The sequence below is a fragment of the Dendrobium catenatum genome, unplaced genomic scaffold (assembly GCF_001605985.2).
Source record: "Dendrobium catenatum unplaced genomic scaffold, ASM160598v2 fragScaff_scaffold_133, whole genome shotgun sequence".
NCBI lineage: Eukaryota > Viridiplantae > Streptophyta > Magnoliopsida > Asparagales > Orchidaceae > Dendrobium > Dendrobium catenatum.
Window position 1 is genome coordinate 5,967,223 of NW_021318595.1, and position 10,384 is coordinate 5,977,606.

Genomic DNA, 10,384 nt, shown 5'->3' on the forward strand with positions numbered 1-10,384 from the left:
GAAGAAGTGGGCATGTCCTCAGAGAATTAATGCAAATGAATGGAGGGTTAGAGTTGGCTTTGGTCTTAAAAGAAGGCATCCATGTTGTTATTACAGTTGAAAAAGGAATGAATTTTTGTTTCCAGAAATGCCCTTGCTTTTGATTAGAATTTACAGCATCTTTGTGTTGCTTGATATGAGTTTCTTGAGTGGTTCGGCATCATTGGGGCCCTTAATAGGTATAAAGAAGAGAAGAAAATGATTATATGCCTAATAACTTATTTATGGATCTTAATTTATCAATCCTGAATGAAAGCTAATGCCTAATTATGATTGTTTACCCGTTAAGCATTCTAATTGCAATAATTAGTTTTGCGCTGCGCATCCTGCAAATATGAACTAAAGAATAGTAAGAGTGCAGATTTAGGTTTCGTTTGGGGCGGTTTTCTTATAGCTTCTTAAAGCATCTTTTTAGTACAAAATTATTTTTTTTTACACTAGAAAACTGCTTTAAGAAGCATTAAAAAAGCCGTCCCAAATTGGGATGATTTTTTTTTTGCTTCTCAAAATAATTTTTTAGTACATAAATTTTAAAAAATTGTTTTAAAAAGCAGGATTAAAATTAGGCTTTGTTTGAGATAGCTTTTTGACTATTTTACTTTTCTTATCACAACCACTGTTTTTATTGCTTTCAAGAATTTTTTATATTAGAAAGTTATTTTCTACAATAATTTTTAAAAGAATTATTTTATCCATAGCAGCTTCATAATTATTTTTATAAAAAATTACAGCTGTCTCAAACAAATCCTAAATCGCAATTAATTAAACATTTTGGACTCTTAAACTTCAATTAAAGCAAGCTCATTTGGCAAAGGCTATGATTTTAGGCAATTCTATGATTATTTTATATTATAGAGTCTGTTTGGGACGGCTATAACTTTTTATAAAGATGACTATAAAATTGTTCTCTGGAAAATAACATAGCTATTGTATGTCTTGATATTGGCATATCATGCTATGTCATGCTATCTTATACATAACATGTATTTCACATAAAATTTATGTCGAATATAAATTAATATTATGATGAATGTGAGGAGCAATGCTCTTTATCTAATGAAGATTTTGTATGATGACACATCATAGTCCATCATTCTAGTGGAAGCCCACTTAATTATTGATATCAGACATCATTTTAATTTATATTAAAATCTTCAGAAAAAAAAAAACTTCACTTATTAAATTTATTTTTAGATAAATAATATATGTAAATAGTTTGTATAACACTAATTTTAAAATAGACCAAATAATTTGAAATTTTATTACAATTTAAAATTTGATGAAATTATCTTATGATTAAATTAAAAAATAAAATAAAATAATTAAATTAGAAAAAAAGTGAAGCGTATTTATTATCATAAACATTTTTGCCAACAGGTCTGATTTTCGAACTCGAACTCAATCTGCTTTGGGTTCGGGTCACCCTAAACAATACTCGTAAGTCAATGTCAGCCATATGTTTGCAAGCTTATTTATCCAAATCCCGCAGGCGAAGGCTCCATTAGTGCGCTTATTCAGGTAGTGGCAGCGCCATTACTTCTGATCTTGTCATTGTCGCGATCTCGGACTCTCGAGATGAACCCCAATGCTGATCGGCAGCAACAGCGTTGTTACTTCCGATCTTGTTATCGTCGAGGTCTCGGACTCTCGTGACGAAGCCAAATGCAGGCCAACAGAGGGATTGACAACGACAGCTTGGGCGCCAGCGGCATCAGCAAACGGACTTTACAGACGGTGACATATGCGGCATGAATGCGACGGACGTGACCCGGGTCAAACGAACGCGACAAATGGTTCCCGGGTTGTTTCCAGGTAAATCCTACCCAATTTTACAAATGGGTTGAAAATTTGAAATCTCTAACCCGAGCCCAAAATTTTTGTGTTGGGTTTGGGTCAGATTTTTGAATCGTATCAAATATTGACACCCCTATAGAAAGCTACCGAGCAAAATTAAAATTTCCAATTAGGATTGCATAATGTAAGTTAATAAAGAATATTTTGTAATGATATGATAAGATAAGGCATGAATGTGCTCCCAATAATTTCAAAGCACATCTAAATCACAAAAATTAGTGACCTAACCTTTTCTTAAAAGTCGATGCCCGTCTAGCTTTTGCCTTTGGATTAGAGTAATGTTCATCACGCCTAAAATTAAATAATAAAAAATTGCAAATGATTGCGCACAAATATCTTGCAAAAAAAAAAAAAAAGTTAAAGGCCCTTTGGGATCATTGTATATTTTGCTTTTGGTTATTTTTTAAATTGAATATTACATAAGAGATAGGGATGAAATCAGAAAGAGCTAGTCCTAAAATTTTATTTTTAGTAAATATTTTAATTAATTTGTCCATCTCAATAAATGCAATTGCACAATTTTTATGAAAATATTTATTTTTTATTTCATACATAAAATTATGCATTTCATAATCTTATTTTGTTTATTGTCAAAAGATAGATCGGTTTTGCCTCTGAATTAAGAGATTATTAGACTACGGTGATCAATGGCTCGCGATGAGGGGTGCATCCAAGATAGTTTTAATTTAAGAATTTCGGAAATACCTAAAATGACCTTTTTTAGTATTTTAAAAATAATTTGATTTATTTTTGAAGTAAAAGATAGAAACAACTGAAAATGGAAATAAAATTTGTTGAAAGATATCATGATATGTTTTGCACTTAGATTAATGTGACCCTTGTGTATCAAATCAAATACTAATCTCAGTACAAATTTTAAGGACTTTGGAGTCCATTTTGATGCAAACATTTTTTAAAAATAAATTCTTAGCTTAAATAGAAGTAAAAAAGAGGATAAAATAGTAAATCCACTTTATTCAGCCTTGAATTATGTCAAAGGAACATTATTATTATTATTATTTTCTTTAATGTCTAGCAATCAAGGGTTTTATTTTTTAGATATAAAGACTCATTCGAGAAAAAGAATCAATGTGATTGTTGCGTCCTGGAATATTCGCGGCGGTAAAGAAATATATGGTTTAACGTCTTAGCATTGTACGAAGATCCAGCACACAATCAGATAAGTGAGAGGGTGTAGAATTCATAAGAGACACCAGAGTTTTTACGTGGAAAACCCCTGAAAGGCTCGAGATTCGTGCCCAATCAAGCTAATTTTGTGATAACGTATCAGTGATATTACGAAAAAAAATAAAAAATTCCTTTCCTTCCAATAATCTGTTGTGTCTTAACTACCATTAATTTACAAGAACTTTCAACAATGAGAGTCACATTCTACTTCCTTTGTGATAGATGGTGCTTAGTTCACAATGGTTCACGCTTCACTAGACGAGATTTCAGGGGTGTCAAATATTGATCCGAACACTACACGAAAAATTCGGGTTCAGGTTGACTCGTTTAACAAATGGGTCAGGTTCAGATTTTATTTTTTGACCCGTCTGAAAAATCATTCCAGTAGGGTCATTCAGGTAATCCGAGTTTGACCCGATATTGACCCAATAACCCTCTCCAGTCGCCCTCAGCCCGCACCGCACTCACACGCCGCAATCACACAACGCACCTGTGTTGTCTCTTGCTCTGTCCAATCCCTCCAGCTTCTAGGTCGGCCTCGCCACATTCATGTCTTTCACACACTTAGTGTAGGCGTATGCACACCCGCAGCTCACAGCACCTTACATGATCTACCATGTGGCCCAGGCTGCCCTTGGCCGCTCATGCAGTTGCGCACACTCCCCTTGTGCGCTCGGTCGCTAGCCCGCTTGCACCCATGCACCGCATGCTCATACCTGCAAATTCAACACTCACGCTATCCCGCCAGGCCTCCACGCTCCCAGTCACAAGGCCTGATTTCAGATCGGGACAACTTAATAAACCAACGTGTCGGGTATGAGTCCAAATTTCTAGTCCATTTGCAAAATCGGGTTGGTTTAGTTCAACCTGTTTGTACCCGGGTGAATTACGAATTTGATCTGATCCCGACCCAAAACTCAATTTTGACATCCACTACGGATTTCTTCACTTGAGGTAGGAAGGGGTTTAATTTCTCGTTGATTAATATTTGTATTAATAGAGTCCATAGGTGAATAGTAAAATAAATAGGGAAGGGCTTTCTGCATTTTCTCTGTCCTCATGTGTTCAGCCTGCCTTAGCGCCTCTACATTTAGTCACACACCAGTATTGAGTGTTTGGATTTGTTCTATAAAAGTAAAAATATGTAAACAAAATTTGCAAAGGATAGCGCTAGTGCCAAAGGGCAACGGTGGCTTCAACGGGCTCATTGAGAGGCTTGATAATTTTAAAAAGAACCGGGCTCGAACATGAACACAAGCTGAGCTCAAACAGGTCGTTTCTAAATGGGCACAAGTATGGGTGTTAAAAATGGGTTGTAGGTCGAGGAGCGAGTAAATTACGAGCACATTAGAGGCAGGCGAACGTGAGTGCGAGCAAGGCATGTGATGCCCATAATCTAAATTAAAAGAAGACTGAAAAGTGCTAATTTCTTAATGATTCTCACTGGTGACCAAAAATTATGAAAAAATTTTGTGTAAGTAAAATATTACAATAACAATACAATGGAGAATAAAGTTTCTGATTTGAACTTATATTGACTTCAGAAATAAGATATTTGTCAAAATTAACATACAGGCTATTACAAGGCAAGCTAGCACGACCGAGGCAGGTGAGCATGAGTGAAGTAGGCGACTAGGCGAGGCTGCAAGCGCTGGACCATCGGTGTGAGCGTGAGACGCTAGGATGAGCGCGAGTGCAAGCAATTGCGTGAGAGTAGGTTGCGGGGCGAGAGTAGGGCAGGGTTGCGTACTCGTGATGTTGTGCGAGATGGGAATAGAGTCATTTTTGGGTTGATGTCAGGTTTTCGAGTTGACCCGAACCTAAACGAATTTGTAATTTGCTCGGGATTTTAAACCCGAACCAGACCCTTTTCCCAAATGGGTTGAGCTGAACCCAAAAGTTTTTGGTTGGATTCGGGCAGGATTTTCGAGTCATGACAAATATTGACACCCCTGCTCGAGCTTGAATAGAGAGAAAAAAAAAAACTAAAATCTTATCGGATTCGAGCCGAGCTTGAACCAAGTTTAGGCAAATGAGCTCAAGCTCGAACATATTGAAGCCCGGTTTGACTTGGTTCGTTTACATCCCTACACATAATTGAGGTTAGAAGTCGTGATCAAGGGCTCACTGATAACAATGAATAGATCAGATGGAATTGAAAATATAGGTGCATGTTGTCGATGAGGTTGTAGGTGCTTGTTGGGTTGTTACCGTTGCAGTGGGATGTGCAGTGGTGGGTGCTAGCGGGGTCATGTACCTAAGCGCGCGTAAACCGGACGATTCTCTCATTTGGTGTCCGTACATAATAATCTCTCATTGGCTAGGTGCACTTTAAACGTGATTATTGTGATGCTATTTACTCCGAATTGGCCCAAGTTAATCAAATTCTAAATATACGAAAAATTGACCAACTAAACTAGTTATTTTGGGCAGTAATGTCAGGATTTTTTTATATATAAATGTTGAACTTGCCATTCCTTTTTACTGGATATTAGATGCTAATTGAAATAATTTTATTCTTTTTTATGGACATTAGAGCTATATTTATCAGCATGACCTGTATAACTTTTCTATAAGCTCGAATCAATAAACGACCCTGAGGTGAGACGGGTTTGATGAGCCAACTAGTCAAATTTGAGTCAACCGTGACTCAACTGTTAGGTTGTAAGTCAACTCGTTAAAAAATATTAATGTAAAATATATTAATATTCGTTATCTTAAGTCCAATAATGTTGAATACTTAAAAACTACATCTCTTTTATATATCAAATAATTAATTATTATTATTTTACTAGACTGTCATTCTTTTTGAGATTTTATATGCTTTTTTTGATGGTTTGGGGTTTGACTCCCAATGCCATGAAAGCTATTTAGACAAGAGTTTGGGCTGTGGGCTTTGAATTTTAATGGTTGTAGTTTTTGGACTAATTCTGGAGGGCTTCAACTAAGAACAGTCAAATCATATTTATTATTGATTGGCAGCAACAATTCCGATACACAACTCTCTTTGGCCTATTGGTTGAGAGCTTAGGCTTTCAACTAAGAGGTCTAAGGTTTGAGTCTATGTATATGCGTTGTGTGTGTGAGTTTGCCTTAAATGGCCTAAATGTCCCAAAAAAAAAAAGTTGGAGTTTTGAAAATAATAAAAAATTTGATGAAATTTTAATTAAAATAATAGTAGTAATGTAAAGATGGAGAGAGATAATTAATCTCACCTCTCATGAAGAGAGAGAGAGAGAAAAGAGGGAATATTAAGAGGACCAAATGATCTCTAATTTTGAATGCCTATTATCAGCCAAACTTCTTGATGAGATGAATGCGAAGAGCCCCCAATGTTGTTTAGTTTATATATCATTAATGAATTAAATGTTCAAATAATGGATTATAACCAAGAGAACTAACCAATGGGCCGGCCATCTAATATAATTATCTCGATTTCGACTATATTTGTGGAGATCATTGGCTTTAGATTCAAAAGAGCTAGCTCGATACTTGAAGAATTCTAGAGCTTCACTCAAGAACCACAACCTGACTGCTAAGAAAACAATGGCAATTCAAAGATGATAGTTGGATTACAGTAGCCTGACGATGACGATCGCTGGCTATCATTGGCGTCGAACGTCACGTAGAACTCGGGAGTCATTCAGATCTCCAAGTTCTCTCTAAATTCAAATCTAAGTCATCTTTCTATAAAGAATAAGTGTTTATTTATATTACTAGTAGAGTGAGCATTCTGAAAATTTTATCAAAAACTTTATAACCCTTCATCTGACGACTCATATTGAATCGTTTGATTATAAACTATTTATTCAATATTTAAGTGTTTTAATGATCTCATAATCATATAATATTGGATTCATTTCGTCGAGCCGCACGCTTTTATTATAAGCATGCATGATTTATAGATCATTTGGTCAATATTATAAAATTTATAGCTATTTTCTAAGTGTTTTGATCTGCGCTTATCCCTGTCACACATGCAAATTTATGTAGATGGTTCATCTGCATTGAATAATTAATTAAAAAAAGAACTTTCAAGAGTCATGCATCAAAAGTCTTTGCTTGACCTTTTTTTTTATTTCTTCTTCCAGAAAACTATATGCGTATTAAAACTTTATGATGTTTGACTTCTCATTTTTATTCTTCGAACTATGGTTAGCTTGAATTGCCGTGCAAGTGGCAAAGTGCAAGATGCGACATTATGTGCGGGCTTTGAGCATGTGAATAATCAATTAGTACTACCTTTTGTGTTTATGATGAAGTTTAAGCAAAGTTTTATATTTCAAGTTTTTTTGAAATCATCAACCAACTAAATTATGCATCACTCATCAATATTTATATAAAAAAAATTATGAAATAAATCCACCATAATGACAATTTAAAAATTATATGAAATTAAAACTTAAAAGATGAACAATTCAACCGATGGGGCGGAACTCTTGCAGGTTCAAATGGATGGAGCAGTTGGGGTCATGTGCAACTACATGCAAACATACACGAATGATATAGCACTGTGTTAAAGGAGACATTATTACGTGCGGAGTCTGGACTCCAAGAATCATTAGGTTGTGTGACTGTGGACAGTAAAAACGTATTTATCGTTCACCACTGTGCTTTACTGTTAACAGTCACAAAATTGAATATTTCTCTGGTCTGAACTCCGAATGTAATAATCTCTCGCATGAAAGAGAGGGAAGGTGGGCCTTTTTTTTTTTTCTTTTAAGGCGTTAGGGGAAAAATTTTAAAATTTCCTCTAAACTTAATTTTGAGAGAGGGCAAATTAGGTTGTCACTGCATATCATAAATAAATTATAAAATTTAAATCTTATTTTCAATTTATCTACTAAATATATTAATGATGCCATAAAGCATATGATATTTTCATTTGATAACTTAGAGAAGAAGTATTATCCACCAGAAGAAGCTTCTATTTTTGACCCGTTCATCTGAACGCAATTAATATTTGTATAATGTTGCTTTATGATTTCACGTCTCAACTCCTCTAGAAATTCCATTGATATCACATATCTTCCCGTTTCTTAGATTTGCCATGAATTTTTCCAATGGTCAAAGATAACTAATGTGTTGAATATTAGGCTTTTGACACAGCTTAATTTCTTATTGAAGTTGTTTTTTTAATATTTTTTTTTTAAAAAATTTTGATATGTCACCAAATATTCATCTTGTTTGGATATAAATCTCGATGTAAATATGAGATTGAGACTTTAAAAATTAAAATTAGGACAATCTGATCTCCAATTTTAGCAAGTTTATAGTCAAATTGAATCAAGCAGACAAACCCAACGACATCAAATTTGATCCAATCCGAGCCAATGAGTCCAAATTAAAGGTCCAAAGTCTATTTGGAAGTTTAGAGCATTAATTAGACTACCAAATGACATCCAAATATGGCATGCTTATAGTCGAATCGAGCGAATCGACGAGACAAATCCAATGAGCCTATGATCACTCAATTCTGACATCTTTAGGGCATCTAAATATTTGATAAACAATTTATGGTTAAAGTGAGCACTATGATCCATCTGATTGAACACTTCTAACATGTCCTTGATCTTTTCCATATCTAGTCATGCCACACCCAAAAAATTATAAATAGACCTCTCATTCTTCACATGAGGGGGATGAAGAAAAGGAGAAAACTTGGGAAGCTCATTTGTAGTCAACCACCGCCGGATCACTTCCTAACAATTGACCATCGCTAGACTTCTGCCCATTTTGTCGTCTGTCGCCAGATCTCTTCCTGACCACCGGCCGTTGTCAGACTTTCGCTCATTCGTCAATTTCCGCTGAATCTCTTCCTAACCACCAGCCATCGTCGGGTTTCCTTACATTCACCGACTATCGCCAGAACTCTTCTTTGATGCTTTCAACATCAAATATCCTCCCAAATATCGTTGCTTGTTGACTAAGGTCTCCCCGATTATTGTCATCAGACTAAGATCTTTCCAACCACCGCCATCAACCGACTACGGTCATTCTAACCACAATCATCAACTACAGTCTTTTAGATATTCATTACATGTCGACTATGCTCTTTCAATCATTGTTGTCTGACTACGGTCTTTTCAGCCTCTATCGTACACTGACTATGGTCTCTTTGACCACCATCTCCAGACTACAGACTCCATGACCATCATTGCTCGACTACGGTTCTTCTGACCATCGTCGCCCACTACGGTTCTTCTGACCATCGCCGCCCACTACGATTTTTCTAACCACAGTCATTGACTACAATTTTTTTGAAATCCATTATCGGCTAATTAGTGTCATTTCGACCATCATCATCCGACTGCAGTCTTTTCGACCTCCGTCGCACACCGACTATGGTCTCTCCTAACATTATCATATGACTACAGATTTTCGAACATCATCGTTTGACTACGGTCATTCCAACCTCCATCATCTGCTAACTACATTTCTTCCTACCACAGTTATATGCTGACTACAGTCCCTCCGACCTTCATCACCCGCCTACTACATTCACTATGACCACTGTTGGCCACCAAATACTATCCTTCCAATCTTCATCGCTCTTTTATTAATTATTGGTCCTCCGACCAAGATCGCTCATCAACTATGGTTCTGTCGACCAAATGAACATGCCAACATTGATTTTTTCTAACTCCCACCATATAATATACTATATATGATGTATACTTGGTGCATCGAGCCAAAGCCTTCTCCCTAAAAAGGGTTTTCCCCCTTTTCAGGAATTTCCATGTAAAAACTCTAGTTTCTTTTATAAATGATGTGTGTTCGATATTTGTGTAAGGTAGTTAGCTAAACTCTGCATCTCTTTATAGGTGCAAAATTTTCATGACACAACAAATTTAAAATTTTAATACTAAAAAACTGCTTCATAAAATAATAATAAAATAACCTAGCTTCTTTGGCATAGTTGAATATGTTAATAATATTTTTAATTGCAGTTAGTATTTGTGTTTATTGAAAATTAATTTTTTTAGAATATTCTTTTTTATTTTTTACAATTGATGCCAATAAAATCAGTGTCTTTAACTTTTTATAATATATAAATATTATTGTTTTGCAAATATAATAATTTTTTTATCAAATATTGCTAGCCAAAATATCTTTACTAACAGGGACGAATTTTTTTTTTTTTTGGGATCAAAATACTTTCCTCAGCAAATCAATTGGCTTTTCATGCTTGATATTGAACCTATGTTGTTGTGAGATTCGGTGAAAACGCTCAGATGCTCCAGTAGCACTATTCCGTTCAAATGAAGATTCTTCAATTGCTACGTGATCAAGATCAGTTGAG